Source organism: Panthera uncia, chromosome X (assembly GCF_023721935.1).
Source record: "Panthera uncia isolate 11264 chromosome X, Puncia_PCG_1.0, whole genome shotgun sequence".
In the NCBI taxonomy this organism is placed as follows: domain Eukaryota; kingdom Metazoa; phylum Chordata; class Mammalia; order Carnivora; family Felidae; genus Panthera; species Panthera uncia.
The window spans coordinates 69,654,680-69,676,866 of record NC_064817.1 but is presented as its reverse complement, the minus strand read 5'-3'; the positions used below and the strand labels follow the sequence as shown (position 1 = coordinate 69,676,866).

Below are 22,187 nucleotides of genomic sequence, written 5' to 3'. Positions count from 1 at the left end.
GCCTTGTTAACCCATCAGTGCAGGTTCAGGGAATTCCTAAACTTATTCCCCATTGTTATGGAACCAGGCTGGAACTCTGGCGGAAAAACCAAGCAGCACTCAGAGATCTTGGTGGATTGGAGATTTACTTAAAACCAACGGGCTCAGAGGAGACTGTTTCTTCAAGGGTCTGAGCATGGAATGCAAGTGGGGAGGGTAATGTATAGTTGTCAGCTTCCATATCTGTGGGGGTTTTTCCAGTGCACAGCAAACAAAGGAAGAAGAACCAGGAGGATGGGTCTCTAAGCTAGAGACCAGAGTATGTTTTACCCCGTCCGCCATCTTTGGCATACTTTATTCACTTCTTCAACATTCCCCCCTTTGATGCCTTTAAAAAAAAACCCAAATTTTAGTAGGCATCACCTTTCAGTTTTACAGGTTGGTACTCTGAGAAGGCTAAGATACGTGCAGTAGTTTGGTAAGCAACAGTGTTTTCCATAAAATATACCACAGCATTCAGTATACAGGGGCCAATGGATATAAGTAAAATTATGGAGAGGAGGGGTCCCGCCAGGGCAGGAAGCCAGGATTCCCAATTTGTGAGATCCCATCATTTCCATTGATTGATACTTTCCTGTTGTCTATGTTGAATTCTTTCCTTGAGTTCCTTAACCTTAGTTGTAACTATCCCTGACTGGTTTACAAAATAGCAACATTCCTCTACCAGAAAGATGCAAGTCCCTCCTTTTTCTGAAGTGAGGAGTTCAAAAGCTTGCCTATTTTGAAAGGTCACTGCCACCAGAGAGTTTATTTGGTTTTGTAAGGTTCCCAGAGATTCTGCCACCTGTTCCATATCTTTATTTATCTGTTGAGATAGTCTATGGTATAATCCTACAGATGAATTTATGCCCTCCATTCCAGTTCCTATTCCTGTTGCAATTCTTGTGCCTACCAGAATGGGTAGCAGGACTGCCTGTTTAGCCCAGGACTTGGGGCTATACATTGATCTTCAGTGTATACAGAAATCTCTGGGGTTAGGAAGATGGAATAACATATCTGAGTCCAGTTGACCTCTAAGCATCGGTAGGCCAAATTAGAACACAGATAGAATACCCCAGGGGTTGAACACAGGGTTGCATTCCTCTTTAAGGTTATATTTCTTCTCCATAGAGAGGTAATGTTCATACCTTCAGGGACTGTACAGATTAGATTGTCGGCATTTGTGAGACAGACCCCAGTGGCCAGGGGTCCATGTAAGACAGAGGTGTTGGTTTTGAGATTTTCAGGAGCTTCCTAGGTCAAATGGATGGGAGTGGCTAAGTAAGCCCTCCAGCTGAGGGGCAAGCACATCCAGCAGGTTTGGATGTGATTATTTTATGGAGGACTTGAAGAGTAGTGTTGGCCCAATGCTGGAGTGGGGAATTGGTAAGCATCTGATTAAAGGCTCAAAGGTTCAAGCCCTGGTAGCCTTTATGGCTTGTATTACCCTATCCTGGCTATCCTTGATAACTTTTTGAAGGGCCCTGTATTGTACCCATCCCCCATTGAGGAAGGTAAGTGTAGCAAGCTTGCTTCCCTCTCTGGAGGCCCTTGTTGTGACATGGGGTCCTGACATTTTGGCTTATCTCTATGGTCCAATACTTACTCCTTGGGGCACCGGGTGACTGACAGAGAGTGGGTGTTTTTCCCTTGTAGCAATCATTGTAGAGGGAGATGAAGGTGCTGAATGCCCTTGACCCACTTATTGTCATATAACAATCCTGGAGGAAAAGTGGGTAAGTGGCAGTTGTGAGGGTGAGAGAGGTTATCATAATACACAGGCAGTACTTAATAATCCTTCCATCCAGAGGATGTATGTGAGACCCAGCATGCATCTTTTTTCCCATGTCCATCTTGTTGGTACAGTCTCTATCAGCCCAACAGTAAGAAGTAAGATCAGGGCTATGACACCAGTAAGGGGCAAGAGCTGTCAAAGTTGCATCCAAACCACAGGACTAGGTTCACACGTTGATTCCTCAAGCTTCTGCTGTGCACAGACCAGCCAGCTTCCGGGGTGTGGCTGAAGCAGGGCTGGAGGTCTCAGGGGTCAGTTTCCCTTTTGAGGGTCAGTTTAAGCAGGTTGACTGGATCTGAGTCACTTCTCCAGGTTGTGGGTTCTTCTGAGTTGGCTTCTTAACTCCAGAGTGATGGACCCATGGGGTGCTACCTGAAACTTTAAGGGCTGTAGGAGTTGTTAGAATAACACTATGAAGCCCAGTCCACCGTGGCCTAAGAGGTTCCCTCTTCCAATCTTTGACCCACACAGAGTCTCCTGGCTGAAAGGGGTGAACGGGGGTCCCTAAGGAAATTGGGGCCCTCTCTATGGTGTATCTTTGTAACTTATTTAGGGCTGCCCCCAAGGTCTGGAGCTTTTCTCTTATTCCCTTGTCTCCAATCTGGTGTAGGTCTCCGGGGAGTATTCCTAAACATGGGGGGGGGGGAGGGGATTGCCCATATAATAACTGAAAAGATGAGAATCCCAGTGCCCCAGGCATGCATCGGGCATGCGGGAGGGCCAGCGGTAGTAAATCTGGCCATGGGAGATTAGTCTCTTGGTGGAATTTAGCCAGGGTTTCCTTGAGGGTGTGATTTATCCACTCTACTTTCCCTGAGCTCTGTGGTCAGTAAGAAGTGTGCAGTTTCCAGGTAATGTTGAGGGACTTTGTTAAGGTTTGTATAATGTCTGCCACAAATGAAGGTCCATTATCACTGTGTATAGTTAAGGGTAGAACAAACCGAGGCACAATCCCCCATAGAAGAGCTTTGGCCACCTCGCAACTTCATTCCATTCTGGTGGAGAATGTTTTGGCCCATCCCGAATATGTGCAGATTATTACAACAAGGTACCTGAACCCTTTATTTAGTTGTATGTGGATAAAGTCCACCTCTAAGTATTCGAAAGGGGCGCCCCCCATCCTTTGTGTGCCAGGTGGGAGGCGTGGGTCAGACCAAGCATTGTTTCTGGCACACATTACACATTGTTCACTGACAGCTCGGCATAATGCAGGCAGCTGGCTGATATAGTAGTTCTTTTTGAGGAGGGCCTCTAGTGCAATTTTCCCTAGGTGCGGGAGTTGGTGATATTCCTTCACTAGATGTTTTCCCATAGACGATGGGACAAAGATGTGTCCATTTGGCCCGACCCACCATCCCTCTTTGCTTAGTGTGCCCCCTTTTGTCGAGGCCCAACTTCTTTCTTCATTTGTGTACAGGGACGGGGAGTCTTCCCTCTGGGGTGCAAGAGTCATGGTGTAGGTAGGAGCTTCACCTGGGTCATCACAGGTGGCCATGCTGGCTGTTTTGTCAGCCAGGTGATTTCCTTGAATTATGGGGTCATCTCCTTTCTGATGTCCCTTACAGTGTAGGATGGCTACCTTGTCTGGTAGCCATACAGCCTCAAGAAGCTTTAGTATTTCTTCCTTGTTTTTGATAGTTTTCCCTACAGCAGTAAGGAGGCCTCTTTTTTATAGATGGTCCTGTGTACATGCACAGTAGTGAAGGCATACTGGGAATCAGTGTAGATGTTAACTCATTTACCTTTGCTAAGGATGAGGACTCAGGTTGAGGTGTACAGTTCAGCTTGTTGTGTCCTTTGGCAAGGTCTTGGCTTCCAGAACTTCAGTGGTTGTGGTTACAGCATATCCTGCTCTTCGGCTGCCCTCTTGTAAATAACTGCTCCCATCACTGAACAGGGTGATCTCCAGGCTTGTTATAGACTGGTCTTGGAGGTCCAGGTGGCTGGCATAGACTTCATCCACTACTTCGGAACACTTATGGTCGGGTTCTCCCTCCTCTGTGCAAAGGAAGGTGGTCGGGTTTAGTGTTCTTACTGTTTCTAGGTGACCCTTGGGTTTTTGTAGAGAAGGCCTTGGTATTGTGTCAGCTGAGAATTAGAGAGGAAACGATATCCTTGGGTGCTCATGAGGGACATGACCACATGTGGGACCTTAACATTAAGTGGTTTGTCCCAGTGTGAATTTGTCTGCCTCCTTGATGAGCAGGACTGTGGCTGCCAATGCTCTGAGGCATGGTGGCCATCCTACAGCCACAGGATCAAGTTTTATTGACAGGTAGGCTACTGGCTATTACCAAGACCCCATACTCTGTGTGAGCAATCCAAGGGCTATTTTGTCCTTTTCATGTATGAAGAGGTTAAAGGCCCTTTCTACGTCAGGCAAACCCAGGGCTGGGTCTTGTTCCAGAGCCAACTTTATTTCTGTGAAAGTGTCCCTTGCCTCTTGAGTCCATGCGAGGGGTTCCTGGTCTGGCCCTCCCAACAGGTCATAGAGGGGCCTCGCTATGGCTGAGAATCCGGGAATCTAAATGTACAGAACCCTGCGGCCCCTAAAATTTCACACAAGCCTCATTTTGTTTAGGGCTGTGGCAGTGTGGTGAAAACTTTCTTCTTTTCTGGTCCTAGTTCTCGTTTTCCTTCTGTGAGGAGGAAGTCTAAGTATCATACCTGCTGCTGACAAATCTGTGCCTTTTTCCAAGAGGCCTGGTACCCCGAGTAGGACAGGAGCTGCAGGAGGGCATTGGTACCTTTCATACAGTCTTCTTGGGTGTCGCTGGCAAGGAGGAGGTCGCCTACATATTGGAGGAGGACACATCCTGTGGTTTCCTCAGAAAGTCGGCGAGGTCTGTAGCTAGTGCTTCCCCAAAAAGAGTGGGCGAGTTTTTGACCCCCTTATTGTCGTATAACAATCCTGGGACAAAGTGGGTAAGAGACAGTTGTGAGGGTGAGAGAGGTTATATACAGTCAATACTTAATAATCCTTCCATCCAGACGATGTATGTGAGACCCAGCATGCATCTTTTGTCCCATGTCCTGCTTGTTGGTACAGTCTCTATCAGCCCAACAGTAAGAAGTAAGATCAGGGCTATGACACCAGTAAGGCGCAAGGGCTGGCAGAGTTGCATCCAAACCCCTGGGCTAGGTTCACACATTGATTCCTCAAGCTTCTGCCGTGCACAGGCCAGCCAGCTTCCGGGTGTAGCTGAAGCAGGGGTGGAGGTCTCAGGGCCCAGTTTCCCTTTTGAGGGTCAGTTTAAATGGGTTGACTGGATCTGGATCACTTCTCCAGGTTGTGGGTTCTTCTGAATTGGCCGCCTTAACTCTGGAGTGATGGACCCATGGGGTGATACCTGAAACTTTAAGGGCTATACAAGTTTCTAGAATAACAGTATGAGGCCCAGCCCACCATGGTTTAAGAGGTTCCCTATTCCAATCTTTGACCCATACAGAGTTTCCTGGCTAAAACCCCTCTGTGCAAGGGGTACACGGGGGTCCCTAAGTAAATTGGGGCCCTCTCTGTGGTGTATCTCTGTAAATTGTTTAAGACTTCCCCCAAGGTCTGGAAGCTCTTATTCCTATGTCTCCAATCTGGTGTAGGTCTCCTGGGAGTTTTCCTAAACATGGGTGGGGGTTGCCTGTATATAATTCAAAAGGGGAGAATCATAGTGCCCCAGGTGTGCATCAGGCACACAGGAGGACCAGCAGTAGTAAATCTGGCCATGGGAGATTAGTCTCTTGGTGGAACTTAGCCAGGGTTTCCTTGAGGGTGCGATTCATCCAGTCTACTTTCCCTGAGCTCTGGGGTCGGTAAGCAGTGTGCAGTTTCCAGGTAATGTTGAAGGACTTTGTCATGGTTTGTATAATGTCTGTCACAAATGCTTGCCCATTATCATTTTGTATGGTTAAGGGTAGACCAAACCGAGGCACAATCTCCCATAGAAGAGCTTTGACCACCTCGCGACTTCATTCCGTTCTGGTCAGGAATGCTTTGACCCATCCCGAATATGTGCAGATTATTACAAGAAGGTACCTGAACCCTTTATCTGGTTGTATGTCAGTAAAGTCCACCTCTAAGTATTAGAAAGGGGCAGCCCCCATCCTTTGTGTGTCAGGCGGGGGACGTGGGGCAAATCAAGCTTTGGTTTTGGCACGTTACACATTGTTCACTGATAGCTTGGCATAATGTCGGCAGCTGGCTGATACTGTAGTTCTTTTTGAGGAGGGCCTCTAGTGCAGTTTTTCCTAGGTTCGTGAGTTGGTGATATTCCTTCACTGTTTTCCCATAGACGACGGGACAAAGATGTGTCCATTTGGCATGACCCACCATCCTTCTTTGCTTAGTGTGCCCCCTTCTGTCGAGGCCCAACTTCTGTCTTCCTTTGTATACTGGGGTGGGGGGCTTTCCTCTGGGACCCGAGAGTGATAGTGTAGGTAGGAGCTTCACCTGGGTCACCACAGGCAGCCGCTCTGGTTGTTTTGTCAGCCAAGTGATTTCCTCGAGTTATGGGGTCATCTCCTTTCTGAGGTCCCTTACAGTGTAGGATAGCTACCTTATCTGGCAGCCATAGGGCCTCAAGAAGCTTGGGTATTTCTTCCTTGTTTTTGATAGTTTTCCCTACAGCAGTAAAGAGGCCTCTTTTTTATAGATGGCCCCGTGTACATGCACAGTAGCAAAGGCATACTGGGAATCAGTGTAGATGTTAACCCGTTTACCTTTGTTAAGAATGAGAGCTCAGGTTAGGACCTACAGTTCAGCTCATTGTGCCAACCATCCTTCTGGCAAGGCCTTGGCTTCCAGAACTTCAGTGGTTGTGTTTACCACATATCCTGCTCTTCAGCTGCCCTCTTGTAAATAGCTGTTCCCATCGCTGAACAGGGTGACCTCCGGGCTTGTTATGGCCTGGTGTTGGAGGTCCAGGCGGTTGGTATAAACTTCAACCACTACTTTGGAACAGTCATGGTTGGGTTCTCCCTCCTCCATGGGAGGTAAGGTGGCTGGGTTTAGTGTTCTTCCTGTTTCAAGAGTGACCCTTGGGTTTTCACAGAGAAGGCCTTGGTATTGTGTCAGCTGAGAATTGGAGAGGAAATGATATCCTTAGGTGCTCATGAGTGACATGATATCATGTGGGACCTTAACATTAAGTGTTTGTCCAAGTGTGAGTTTGTCTGCCTCCTTGGTGAGCAGGACTGTGGCTGCCAGTGCTCTGAGGCATGGTGGCCATCCTGCAGCCACAGGATCAAGGTTTTTTTGACATGTAGGCTACTGGCTTTTGGCAAGGCCACATGCTCTGAGTTAACACTCCAAGGGCTATTTTGTCATTTTCATGTATGAAGAGGTTAAAGGCCCTTTCTATGTCAGGCAAACCAAGGGCTGGGGCTCTTCCCAAAGCCAAATTTATTTCTGTGAAAGCAGTCTTTGCCTCCTCAGTCCATGCAAGGGGATCCCAGTCTGGCCCTCCCAAAAGGTCGTAGAGGAGCCTTGCTATGGCTGAGAATCCAGGAATCCAAATGCGACAGAACCCTGTGACTCCTAAAAATTTACACAAGCCTCGTTTTGTTTGGGGCTGTGGCAGTGTGGTAACAACCTTCTTCCTTTCTGGTCCTAGTTCTCTTGTTCCTTTTTTGAGGAGGAAGCCTAAGTATCAGACCTGCTGCTGAAAAATCTGTGCCTTTTTCCAAGAGGCTTGGTACCCTGAGTAGGATAGGAGCTGCAGGAGGGCCTTGATACCTTTCATACAGTCTTCTTGGGTGTCGCTGGCAAGGAGGAGGTTGTCTACATATTGGAGGAGTGCACACCCTGTGGTTTCCCTCAAAAAGTCATTGAGGTCTGCAACTAGTCCTTCCCCAAAAAGAGTGGGCAACTTCTTGAAACCTTGGGGAAGTCGTGTCCAGGTCAGCTGCATCTGGCGCCCTGTAATGGCTCAGTCCATTCAAAGGCAAATGATAGTTGACTTCGAAGAGCCAGACAGAGACAGAAGAAAGCATCCTTTAGGTCAAGTCATGTAAACCTCTGGCTGACCCCGGAATCTGGCTGAGGAGAGTATATGGGTTTGGAACCACTGGGTGTAAGGAAACAGCCACTTTGTTAATGGTCCTCAAATCCTGTACTGGTCGGTATCCTTCTCCTGGCTTCTTGACTGGCAAGAGTGGGGTATTCCAAGCTGATTGGCACTCAATTAGAATACCTGCTTCTCTGAGCTTGGTCAAGTGTTCTTCTATACCTATTCTAGCCTCGAGTGGAAGGAGGTATTGCCTTTGTCTCTGAGGTTGGGCTCCAGGGATCAGGTCAACAATTATGGGGCCCAACTCCAAACTAGTCCAGGTTGGTTATCTCAGCCCATACAGAGGGAAATGTAAGCCTGAAATCTGAGGAGCTACAGGGTAAGTCCTGGGCTCAAAAGTTATCTGGGCACCAAGTTTGGAGAGCAGATCCCGGCCCAGGAGAGGAATCAGGCAGTCAGGTAAGTAGAAGAACTCATGCCGGACTTTGTGACCCCCAAGTTCACATTGTTGAGCTTGACAGAAGGGCTGCTACATTGCCTGTGTCCCAGTAGCCCCAAGTATGGTTGCTGTCTTTTGGCTTAAGGGTGCCACCTGGGAAGTAACAACAGAGTATCCAGCCCCAGTGTCAAACATGAAAGTTATTGTTTGACCCCCTAACTTCATCTTGACTGTGGGCTCATGGGGGCCAAGAGGAAAGAGCTCAGCCCCCCTCAGTCTGATTCTACCCCAGCCAGACCAACAAGGTTCTCACCTCGAGGTTCCTCCTGATAGCAGCTGGGTTTCGAGGGCCCTTTCTGATTTGGACATTTATTCTTCCAGTGTCCCTTCTTTTTGCAGTATGCACATTGGTCTCTTGCCAAGGGAGTTCTGGGCTTCCCCCCTTTTGGTGGTTGGGGTCTTCCCATCTTTTCAGCATCTGTTTCTTTTAGTGATGCTGTGAGAAGGGTGGCCTTTTTTTTAGTCTTCTCTCAGCTTCTCTTTTGGCTGCGACTTCTCTGTTTATGAAAACTTTATTGGTGACCTCTATCAGCTGAGTGATATTCATCCTGGCAAAGCCCTCCAACTTCTGGAGTTTTCTTCTGATATCTGGGGCAGCCTGTGCCACAAAAGAGGTGTTTACCATCTGTTGACTTTCTGGTGCCTCAGGGTCAAACTGGGTGTATACACGGTATGCTTCACATAATCTTTCATAGTAGTCTCCGGGAGACTCCCCAAGGTGCTGTGTGACTGAGGATATTTTAGTCATGTTCATGGGCTTTTTGGCTCCAGCTTGGACTCCCCGAAGGAGGACTTCCTGGTATCGTTGGATGTGGGCTTATACTTCTTCTGTGGTGAAATCCCATGTTGGGGGTTCTTCACTCATGGCAGCTTGAGCCCAGACAGCAGGGTCATTGATCCCCAGAGGTGTGTGATCATCTAAATACTGTCGTGTTTCTCTTCTTCTTCTTCTTTTTTCTTCTGTATTAAACAGAGTACGGAGTAACTGTTGACAATCTTCCCAAGTCAGTCGGTGGATATGTAAGAGGGACTCCATCAAGTCAACCATTGCTTGTGGCTTTTCAGAGTATGATTGAGTGCTGTGTTTCCAATTGAGGTCGGTTGTAGAGAAAGGTTGATAATACATCATGGAAAGGCTGGGCTGGACTGTTCAGTCCTCATTCTGTCTTTCAGGCTCTCTCATCTCCCTTACAGGCATTTGGAAAGCATTAGGTCTGGGTCTGAGGTGCAGTCTGGCTGCTGACCTCTGTGGGGGAGGTTTCTCTGGGTCTGAGAGGGGCGAGGAGATGTGCGGCATCAACTGTGGTGGTGGCGGAGGCAGCTGTGGCGCCCACTGCCACGGTAACTGCTGCTGTGGTGGAGAGAAAGATGGGGGAGGAGTTTCAAGCTTAGGGAGAGCATGGAGGGAGCTTGGCAAGTAATTAGGAGGGGGAAAGGCAATATCTTCCATTTTAGAGGAGCGGTGGGTCGCTTCTTTGGCTCCCTGGGTGAGCTTCCGGATAAAGTGGTTAAAACCTTTGCCTGGCTCTGTTTGATAATGATGAATCACATCCAAGGCAGGGGATTTTGGTCAATTATAAGCCAGGAGTCCATGTATGGAAATTGATCAGGGTGGCCTGGGTTCCCAGTGATTATTAGCCAAACCCACTGCACTATTTGAGCATCTAATGTCCCTTCTGGAGGCCATCCTACATTGAATATGGGCCATTCTAGTTCACAAAAGGTCCTTAGCTTCCTGGGTGTTATTTTCACCCTGTAATCATCTGAAACTCCCTGTTTAAAATCTTTGAGCATGACCTCTAAAATCATAGGCTTACTCTGTTTTGATCCCATTATTAATTTCTTTCTCATGTTCAGTGTGGCAAAGACAGACAAAGGTAGGGTATGCCCTTGGATGAGACGACCAATCAGATACTCCTCTGGTCGTGTTCCTGAGGGAAACTTTAGGTGAGGTTTGGCAGTAGGGGACTCAGCTTTGTGACTTACAATCAGAATCTGATCCAATACTGCCCTAGCCCTTATACTGTCACCAGGACATGGGAGAGCCCATTCAGACTCTGTAGACTTTTGGGGACCTTAAGGGTGCCCGTCCGTGGAGCCACACACTCAAACTCAACTGGCAAGCCTGGCCGAGCCACAAATTCTCTCTCTCTCACACACACACACACACACACACACACACACACCAGAGTCTATTACATTCCCTCCCGCAAAATTTTTTACCTGTGAGATCTATTAAGGTCTCCAGGGATTGATCAGGCCCTCCTTCCACCCTCTTGGGTAGGCCTGACTTCTTTGAGGCCCTGGCCTTACTGGTTTGGATGCCAGGTCCAGGTTCTCAACTACCAGGTCTCTTTGAGTCTGGCGCGAACAACAGAGCGGGGCTGGCCCAAGGCAACCGAGAAGGAGACTGCTGAAATTCAGGCAGGGTGCACCTTCTCCCTTGAGATTCCTCACTCCGTCACCACCTCGCTGTTCTTCCAAACCAGTGGCAACAATGGGCCAGGGCATTTGGGTTTCCCAGTCAGGGAACCAAGTATGTTAAGGGAGCAGGGTGGAACGCTGGCAAAAAAACCCAAGTGGCACTCGGAGATCTTGGTGGATTGGAGATTTATTTAACACCAGTGGGCTGAGAGGAGAATGTTTCTCCAAAGGTCTGAGCACAGAATGCAAGTGGTGAGGGTAATTTATAGTTGTCAGCTTCCATATCTATGTTTGTTTGTTTATTTATTTATTTATTTATTTATTTTGCGTGCACAGCAAAGGAAGAAGAACATGGAGGAGGGGTCTCTAAGCTGGAGACCAGAGTCTGTTTTAGCACCGTTGGTCACCTTTGGCATACTTTATTCACTTCTCCAACAATTTTCTGTTCAAATTAAATATAGGTTTGTTTGTTTGTTTTTTACTTCCTAATGGGAGATGATGGTACTGCTATTTTCCAGATCACAAGTCTATGATATTCTGTCCAAATTAAAAGGGACTGCTACACTCTCACTTCTGTTTGCCAGCTATTTGGATAGCTGTAAAAGCCAAATATATTTCTGGATGCTAAATAGGTTTTCCTCTACAGGGTTGAAAGGAAAGCTCTATATTCAACACATAAAAGTAAAAATATAAATAAATATAGTTATTGAGTGTGTGTTGGGGTAGGAAATGTGATGGTAAGAAGTATTCAAGAAGCCAAGCTAAAATTCTTATTCAGTGGCTTTGTTTTCTAATATAATAAATCTGCTGTTATTGTATTTCTTATTTCTGATTGATAATAATTAGGGCATGAAACATCTTGTGTGGGATTATTTTCCAATTTAACTTTCTTGGTACCATTCCTCAATAGGGAATATATTCTCAAGATAAACATACACTCCTGTGACAAAAGAATAGCTTTTAATTAATAACTTAAGAAATAGACTCAAATGGAAATTGATTTCCAGAAGGCATAAACTACTAGGTTCCAATGAAAGCTTTGTAGTATTTTCCCACAATTCTTCACAGAGAAAGAAAGAATTCTTCTTCATTGAAATGGAATATATATGTGTGGTATGAATGATGGTAATTAAGGTAAATTAAGTAAAAAGATTTTTTTTAATTTTTTTGAGAGAGAAAGACCGTGTGAAAAAGTGGGGGAGGGGCAGAGAGAGGGAAACATAGAATCCAAAGCAGGCTCCATGCTCCAAACTGTGAGCACAGAGACTGACGCGGGGCTTGAACTCACAAACTGTGAGATCTTTTTTTTTTTTTTCCCCAATATATTAAGTTTATTGTCAAATTGGTTTCCATACAACACCCAGTGCTCATCCCAAAAGGTGCCCTCCTCAATACCCCTCAACCACCCTCCCCTCCCTCCCACCACCCATCAACCCTCAGTTTGTTCTCAGTTTTTAAGAGTCTCTTATGCTTTGGCTCTCTCCCACTCTAACCTCTTTTTTTTTCCCCTCCCCAATGGGTTTCTGTTAAGTTTCTCAGGATCCACATAAGACTGAAACCATATGGTATCTGTCTTTCTCTGTATGGCTTATTTCACTTAACATAACACTCTCCAGTTCCATCCATGTTGCTACAAAGGGCCATGTTTCATTCTTTCACATTGCCACGTAGTACTCCATTGTGTATATAAACCACAATTTCTTTATCCATTCATCACTTGATGGACATTTAGGCTCTTTCCATAATTTGGCTATTGTTGAGAGTGCTGCTATAATCATTGGGGTACAAGTGCCCCTATGCATCAGCACTCGTGTATCCCTTGGGTAAATTCCTAGCAGTGCTATTGCTGGGTCATAGGGTAGGTCTATTTTTAATTTTTTGAGGAACCTCCACACTATTATCCAGAGTGGCTGCACCAGTTTGCTTTCCCACCAACAGTGCAAGAGGGTTCCCGTTTCTCCACATCCTCTCAAGCATCTAGTGTCTCCTGATTTGTTCATTTAGGCCACTCTGACTGGCGTGAGGTGATATCTGAGTATGGTTTTGATTTGTATTTCCCTGATGAGGAGCGACGTTAGAGCATCTGCTCATGTGCCTGTTGGCCATCCGGATGTCTTCTTTAGAGAAGTGTCTATTCATGTTTTCTGCCCATTTCTTCACTGGGTTATTTGTTTTTTGGGTGTGGAGTGTGGTGAGCTCTTTACAGATTTTGGATACTAGCCCTTTGTCTGATATGCCATTTGCAAATATCTTTTCCCATTCCGTTGGTTGGATTTTAGTTTTGTTGCTTGTATCCTTTGCTGTGCAGAAGCTTTTTATCTTCATAAGGTCCCAGTAATTCACTTTTGCTTTTAATTCCCTTGCCTTTGGGGATGTGTCGAGTAAGAAATTGCTACGGCTGAGGTCAGAGAGGTCTTTTCCTGCTTTCTCCTCTAGGGTTTTGATGGTTTCCTGTCTCACATTCAGGTCCTTTATCCATTTTGAGTTTATTTTTGTGAATGGTGTGAGAAAGTGGTCTAGTTTCAACCTTCTGCATGTTGCTGTCCAGTTCTCCCAGCACCATTTGTGAAAGAGACTGTCTTTTTTCCATTGGATGTTCTTTCCTGCTTTGTCAAAGATGAGTTGGCCATACGTTTGTGGGTCTAGTTCTGGGGTTTCTATTCTATAACATTGGTCTATGTGTCTGGTTTTGTGTCAATACCATGCTGTCTTGATGATGACAGCTTTGTAGTAGAGGCTAAAGTCTGGGATTGTGATGCCTCCTGCTTTGGTCTTCTTCAAAATTACTTTGGCTATTCGGGGCCTTTTGTGGTTCCATATGAATTTTAGGATTGCTTGTTCTAGTTTCAAGAAGAATGCTGGTGCCATTTTGATTGGGATTGCATTGAATGTGTAGATAGCTTTGGGTAGTATTGACATTTTGGCAATATTTATTCTTCCAATCCATGAGCAGGGAATGTCTTTCCATTTCTTTATATCTTCTTCAATTACCTTCATAAGCTTTCTGTAGTTTTCAGCATACAGATCTTTTACATCTTTAGTTAGATTTATTCCTAGGTATTTTATGCTTCTTAGTGCAATTGTGAATGGGATCAGTTTCTTTATTTGTCTTTCTGTTGCTTCATTGTTAGTGTATAAGAATGCAACTGATTTCTGTACATTGATTTTGTATCCTGCAACTTTGCTAAATTCGTGTATCAGATCTAGCAGACTTCTGGTGGAGTCTATCAGATTTTCCATGTATAATATCATGTCATCTGCAAAAAGTGAAACCTTGACTTCATGTTTGCCAATTTGGATGCCTTGGATTTCCTTTTGTTGTCTGATTGCTGATGCTAGAACTTCCAGCACTATGTTAAACAACAGCGGTGAGAGTGGGCATCCCTGTCGTGTTCCTGATCTCAGGGAAAAAGCTCTCAGTTTTTCCCCATTGAGGATGATGTTAGCTGTGGGCTTTTCATAAATGGCCTTTATGATCTTTAAGTATGTTCCTTCTATCCCGACTTTCTCAAGGGTTTTTATTAAGAAAGGGTGCTGGATTTTGTCAAAGGCCTTTTCTGCATCGATTGACAGGATCATATGGTTCTTCTCTTTTTTTTTGTTAATGTGATGTATCACGTTGATCGATTTGCGAATGTTGAACCAGCCCTGCATCCCAGGAATGAATCCCACTTGATCATGGTGAATAATTCTTTGTATATGCTGTTGAATTTGATTTGCTAGTATCTTATTGAGAATTTTTGCATCCATATTCATCAGGGATATTGGCCTGTAGTTCTATTTTTTTACTGGATCTCTGTCTGGTTTAGGAATCAAAGTAATACTGGCTTCATAGAATGAGTCTGGAAGTTTTCCCTCCTTTTCGATTTTTTGGAATAGCTTGAAAAAGATAGGTATTATCTCTGCTTTAAATGTCTGGTAGAATTCCCTAGGGAAGCCATCTGGTCCTGGACTCTTATTTGTTGGAAGATTTTTGATAACTGATTCAATTTCTTCACTGGTTATGGGTCTGTTCAAGCTTTCTATTTCCTCCTGTTAGAGTTTTGGAAGTGTGTGGGTGTTTAGGAATTTGTCATTTCTTCCAGGTTGTCCAGTTTGTTGGTGTATAATGTTTCATAGTATTCCCTGATAATTGCTTGTATCTCTGAGGGATTGGTTGTAATAATTCCATTTTCATTCATGATTTTATCTATTTGGGTCATCTCCCTTTTCTTTTTGAGAAGCCTGGCTAGAGGTTTATCAATTTTGTTTATTTTTTCAAAAAACCATCTCTTGGTTTCGTTGATCTGCTCTACAGGTTATTTAGATTCTATATTGTTTATTTCTGCTCTGATCTTTATTATTTCTCTTCTTCTGCTGGGTTTAGGCTGCCTTTGCTGTTCTGCTTCTATTTCCTTTAGGTGTGCTGTTAGATTTTGTATTTGGGATTTTTCTTGTTTTTTGAGATAGGCCTGGATTGCAATGTATTTTCCTCTCAGGACTGACTTTGCTGCATCCCAACGCGTTTGGATTGTAGTATTTTCATTTTCGTTTGTTTCCATATATTTTTAATTTCTTCTCTAATTGCCTGGTTGACCCATTCATTCTTCAGTAGGGTGGTATTTAACGTCCATGCTTTTGGAAGTTTTCCATTCTTTTTCTTGTGGTTGATTTCAAGCTTCATAGCATTGTGGTCTGAAAATATGCATGGTATGATTTCAATTCTTGTATACTTATGAAGGGCTGTTTTGTGACCCAGTATGTGATCTATTTTGGAGATGTTTCATGTGCACTCAAGAAGAAAGTATATTCTGTTGCTTTGGGATGCAGAGTTCTAAATATATCTGTCAAGTCCATCTGATCCAATGTATCATTCAGGGCCCTTATGTCTTTATTGACCGTGTGTCTAGATGATCTATCCATTTCTGTAGGTGGAGTATTAAAGTCCCTTGCAATTACCACATTCTTATCAATAAGGTTGCTTATGTGTGTGAGTAATTGTTTTATATATTTGGGGGCTCCTGTATTTGACACATAGACATTTATAATAGTTAGCTCTTCCTGATGGATAGACCCTGTGATTATTATATAATGCCCTTCTTCATCTCTTGTTACAGCCTTTAACTTAAAGTCTAGTTTGTCTGATATAAGTATGGCTACTCCAGCTTTCTTTTGGCTTCCAGTAGCATGATAAATAGTTCTCCATCCCCTCACTTTCAATCTGAAGGTGTCCTCAGGTCTAAAATGAGTCTCTTGTAGACTGCAAATAGATGGGTCTCGTTTTTTTTTTATCCATTCTGAGACCCTATGTCTTTTGGTTGGCACATTTAGTCCATTTACATTCAGTGTTATTCTAGAAACATATGGGTTTAGAGTCCTTGTGATGTTTTAGGTTTTATGCTTGTAGCGATATCTCTGGTACTTTGTCTCACAGGATCTCCCTTAGGATCTCTTGTAGGGCTGGTTTAATGGTGACGAATTCCTTCAGTTTTTTTTGTTTGGAAAGACCTTTATCTCTCCTTCTATTCTAAATGACAGACTTGCTGGGTAAAGGATTCTCGGCTGCATATTTTTTCTGTTCATCACATTGAAGATCTCATGCCAATCCTTTCTGGCCTGCCAAGTTTCAGTAGAGAGATTGGTCATGAGTCTTATAGGTCTCCCTTTATATGTTAGAACGTGTTTATCTCTAGCTTCTTTCAGAATTTTCTCCTTATCCTTGTATTTTGCCAGTTTCACTATGATATGTTGTGCAGATCAATTTATGTTACGTCTGAAGGGAGTTCTCTGTGCCTCTTGAATTTCAATGCCTTTTTCCTTCCCCAGATCCGGGAAGTTCTCAGCTATGATTTCTTCAAGTAAACCTCCAGCACCTTTCCCTCTCTCTTCCTCCTCTGGAATACCAACTATGCGTAGATTATTTCTCTTTAGTGCATCACTTAGTTCTCTAATTTTCCCCTCATACTCCTGGATTTTTTTATCTCTCTTTTTCTCAGCTTCTTCTTTTTCCATAATTTTATCTTCTAGTTCACCTATTCTCTCCTCTGCTTCTTCAATCCGAGGCGTAGTTGCCTCCATTTTATTTTGCAACTCATTGATAGCATTTTTATCTCCTCCTGACTGTTCCTTAGTCCCTTGATCTCTGTTGCAAGAGATTCTCTGCTGTCCTTTATACTGTTTTCAAGCCCAGCGATTAATTTTATGACTATTATTCTAAATTCACTTTCTATTATATTGTTTATATCATTTTTGATCAGTTTGTTAGCTGTTGTTCTTTCCTGGATATTTTTCTGAGGGGAATTCTTCCGTTTTGTCATTTTGGATAGTCCCTGGAGTGGTGCGGGACTCTGGGGCACTTCCCCTGTGCTGTCTTGAAAATCTTGTGTTGGTGGGCGGGGCCGTAGTCAAATTTTATGTTTGCCCCCAGCCCACTGCTGGAGCTACAGTCAGACTGGTGTGTGCCTTCTCTTCCCCTCTCCTAGGGGCGTGATTCACTGTGGGTTGGTGGGGCCCGTCTGGGCTACTTACACACTGCCAGGCTTGTGGTCTGGGGATCTGGCTTATTAGCTGAGGTAGATCAGCAGGGTGCACGGGGCGGGAGGCGCAGGCTCAGCTCGCTTTTCCTTCAGAGATCTGCTTCAGGACAGGCCCTGTGGCACCTGGAGGGAGTCAGACCCACTAGAGGGATGGATCCACAGGAGCACAGCTTTGGGTGTTTGTGTGGTGCAAGCAAGTTCCCTGGCAGGAACTGGTTCCCTTTGGGACTTTGGTTGGGGGATGTGTGAAGCAGATGGCGCTGGCGAGCACCTTTGTTCCCAGCCAAGCTGAGCTTTGTTGTCCGGGGCTCAACAACTCTCCCTCCCGTTGTCCTCCAGCCCTCCCATTCTGTGAGCAGAGCTGTTAGCTTATAACCTTCCAGATGTCAAGTCCCGCTTGCTGTCGGAACACACTCTGTCTGTCCCCTCTGCTTTTGCAAGCCAGACTCGGGGGCTCTGCTTGGCCGGCGGGCCGCCCCTCTGCCCCAGCTCCCTCCCGCCAGTCCATTGAGCTTGCACCACCTTGCTGCCCTTCCTACCCTCTTCCGTGGGCCTCTTGTCTGTGCTTGGCTCCGGAGACTCCATTCTGCTAGTCTTTTGGTGGTTTTCTGGGTTATTTAGGCAGGTGTAAGTAGAATCTAAGTGATCAGCAGGACGCGCGGTGAGCCCAGGGTCTTCCTACACCTCCATCTTCCCAGGACTCTCTCCTGTGAGATCTTTACCTGAGCCTAAAATCAGACATTTAACTTACTTAGATGCCCAGGTGCCCCTAAGGAAACATATTTTTTTAGTAGAATGATAGAGATGTTGGTTTCAAGAAACAATCTTCACAAGAAAGTATGAATATCAAAAGTAGAAATAGAAATCTGTGAACCAAAGCATCTTTTGGTAAAAAAAAAAAAAAAATCTGTTTCATTTTTGTCCGTGATTCACTAATTGTAATGTTTTTGTTTCACTATTCCATAAGGTGGACATAATTTTTCTTACAATAACTTTCCTTTTAATAACAACAGAGTAATTTTGCCATGGGCTTTACCTGCCTTATTCATATACTGCATTATTTAGTTTCTCATTTTGTTTCAGCACTACCTGTGTTTAAATCCTTGCCTTGCCACTTCACAGCTATGTAATCGTAAACTATTTACTTAACCTCTTTGTGTATCAATTTCTTCCCTTATAATGTGGAAATAATAATTTCCCTCTCTTCATAGGGTGGTTATAGGATTAATTTAGTTAATATCTATAAAGATTATGGAACTGTGTTTTTCACATGGTTAGTGCCAATCTAGGTTAACTAGTCATATTGATCTCAGACCTTGTTTTTTTTCTTTTTAAAAATGTTTTTAATGTTTATTTATTATTGAGACAGAGAGAGACAGAGCATGAGCATGGGAGTGGTCGAGAGACAGGGAAACAGAATCTGAAGTAGGTTCCAGGTTCTGAGCTGTCAGCACAGAGCCTGATGTGGGGCTTGAACTCACAAACCCCAAGATCATGACCTGAGCTAAAGTCGGACGCTTAACTGAGCCACCCAGGCATCCAAGAAATGGGAAGAAGACATGAACAGACATTTTTCTAAAGAAGACATACAGATGGATAATAGACATATGAAATGATGCTCCACGTCACTCATCATCAGGGAAATACAAATAAAAACTACAATGAAATATCACTTCACACCTGTCACTATGACTAAAGTTGACAACACAGAAACAACAGATGTTGGCAAGGATGCAGACAAAAGGGACCCCTCTCCCATTCTTGGTGGGAATGCAGACTGTTGTAGCCACTCTGGAAAACAGTATGGATGTTCCTCAAAAAGTTAAAAATAGAAATGTCCTATGACCCAGGAATTGCACCAGTAGGTATTATACAAATTATAAAAAATTATACAAATTATACCTAAATTACACAAAAATACTGATTCTAAGGAGGACATGCTCGTGCATGTTTATACCAACATTATCATCAATACCCAAATTATGTAAAGAGCCCAAATGTTAATCAACTGATGAATGGATAAAGAACTTCTGGTACATATATGCAATGGAATATTACTCAGCCATCAAAAATAATGAAATCTTTTCATTTGCAATTACTTGGTTGAAGCTAAAATGTATTATGCTAAGTGAAACAAGTCAGTCAGAGAAAGACAAATATCATGTGGAACTTAAGAAACAAAACAGAGGATCATAGGAGAAGAGGGAACAAAAATAAAAGGAGAGGGAGGCAAACCATAAGAGACTCTTAACTATAGAGAACAAACTGAGGGTTTGTAGAGGGGAGGTTGGTGGGGGATGGGCTAAATGTGTGATGGATATTAAAGAAAGAACTTGTGATGGACACTGGGTATTATATGTAAGTGATGAATCACTAAGTTCTACTCCTGAAACCAATAGTATACTATATGTTAACTAACTGGAATTTGTACAAAAATATGAAGCAAACAAAATAAATATCAATCAATCAATCATCAATAAAGCCTTTTGGCCTGTTTAAGATAGTTTAATTTTTCAAAAAATTTAAAAAAAGTCAAGAAAAATAAAGATTCCTGAAATCCACTTCCATAATTTCAATAAGTTAGTGGGACCCAAGCAAATATCTTTTAAACTTCCCAAGATATTCTGCTGCCTTCTTATTTAAAATTACTGGTATAATAAAACGATAGATCTGGGGTGGAAGTAATTCTAAGAAGGATTACTATTAGAAATAATAATTTTAAAAAAACCACATGAGATCATTCTCTGCATTCTTCCATTTCCTTTTATTGCACTTGCTCTGTTCTTAAACAATTGTTAATTAGAAGGTTATACTAATGATACCAAAGTGTTCTGCTCAAGGTATTTGCATGTTGATAGAGACTACTCCCTTAGAATTAATGACGCTGATGTCAAACTTTTAGCATAGTGGGAAAAAAGTGGATATTTAGCTAAACAGGCTTTATCTGGACTCTTCCAAACTATTATATGTGGCTCATCCTTTCCTCCATATTTTCCCATTCTGTAGTTAGATATATATCACTTTTTGTCACATCATAAGGAGGGGTTTTGTGACATGTGAATATAAGGTTAAAACTTAAATGACATTTGTTTTTAATTTTTAAAAAAGATTTAATGGCTTAGTAAAGTTCTAAAGGGCCAAGAAGAGAGGCAGTTGCCTTTTCTAAAGGTAGACCATTAAGAAATTTTCCAGATGTTCTTTAATTCTGCTTTCCATTGCATTGATTCAAGTTACTTTCCACCTATTATAATGCAGCATATTTCTGAGTTGCTGTGTTTTCTATTTGTTATTTTGGATGAAATGCATTTTCACGGTTATCAAGTTATATTTTAATTTATTTATTAAAATGGCTTAAATAATAACATACATTTTAGGCATGGATGGGAATCCTACACATTACAGAATTATAATTTTTTTTTGTTATTATTTACTGTTTTAGTAGGTAAAGAATTAAGATTTTTTTTAAAGAAACCCCAAATCCTCTTTACTTCTATAGATTCCTTGTTCAAAAGGTTATTTCTGAAAAATATTTTTGATGTAATTTTATAATGAGGTTTTAATTTTTAGGCATAGATGCTCATAGTCATATTGTCAATGGCTGGTTTTGCCCAACAACAGCAGAGTTGAGTCCTTGTGACAGAGACCTTATGGCTGCAAATCTTAAATATTTGCCCTCTGACCTTTTGCAGAAAAAAAAATTTGCTTATCACTGCTCCAACTAAAATAACTGAGCTAGTTATGCAGGTAACTATTCAGGAAAAAGTTGATTTATAAAACTGAATAAATAGTTGTATATTGTTTTTATTGTCCAAATAATTAAACCTACTCTCTAAACATAAAGTTAGGTATAGTTTGCCCATATATATTGAGTGTATATTCCTGTAAGCACTTATATCTAGCTGGGCATTAGTATTTTAATATTTGTAAAGTGGTAACTCTTCTCCAGACCCTAATGGAAGTCCTTTACATCCATGATATTATGAAATCCTTGTTAAACACTGCATAAAGAAACTAAAATAAAATTATTATTTCCTATTATGAGGAAACCACTAGAGATCAAGAGCCCAAACCCCAATTCGCGTAACCGTTAAGTAGTAGAAATGAGATATGGTAACATTCCAGTCTTGTTTCAGAATCAAAGCACACAACCAATGTGCTACACCTAAACTTAACATTCATATACTTCATGAGAAGCCCTTTATAGTTTCAGTGTTTTTTAGTATAGTTGATCTTTCTTACTGAGAGACTTCCATCCTTGAGGTACAGAACTATGTTTAGCAATAACATATATCAGGGCTAATGTTCTCACTAATTGCAGAATCATAAAAAATCATAGAAATTGAACATCACCAAACCATATCTGTTCTTGGTACTTCTCTATTAGATTATGAGTTGTTTCCTTTAGTTCTATAACAAGTTCACTCAGAAGTTTCTATTACATCAATGCATGTGTTCATTCATCAAAGTGATGTTTATTGAAAGCTTAATAATTGTCAGGCAGTCTTCTAAAAACCAAACACAAAGCAGAAAAAAAATCAGGAAACATTTTTGGTCTAAAAAACTTGTACTCTAGAAAGGGTAAAAAATACTAATAATTATACTTTATAATGGTACAGTGCCAAGGGAAAAAAATAAATGAAAGAGGAGAGAGAGAAGAGGGCACAATTCTGGACAGGGTGATGAATAGACAATATAAAACCCAATCCATGTTACCTCATGTCTTCCATTTCAATGCACTTTAGCTTGACTTCCAACTATCAGCATCTGCATTTGATTGCCAAAGAAATTGACCCTCCTACACAAACAGAAAGCAGCTCCTCATTTCTTGAGTGTGATAAAATCTGAAGTATGTGTTCTATGATGTCTCAGAGTCCCCCAGAAGCATTAAGTTCTGATTGTCCATAATAAGTTGTTTGATAAAAAACACCCTTTAT

At 42.8% G+C, this 22,187-nt stretch overlaps 1 pseudogene; it reads right to left on the bottom strand.

The window, feature by feature from the left end:
• Positions 1–9,464: 9,464 nt before the first annotated feature.
• LOC125931340 (UPF0489 protein C5orf22-like) overlaps positions 9,465–22,187 on the bottom strand; it is a 93,235-nt pseudogene continuing 80,512 nt past the window's right edge.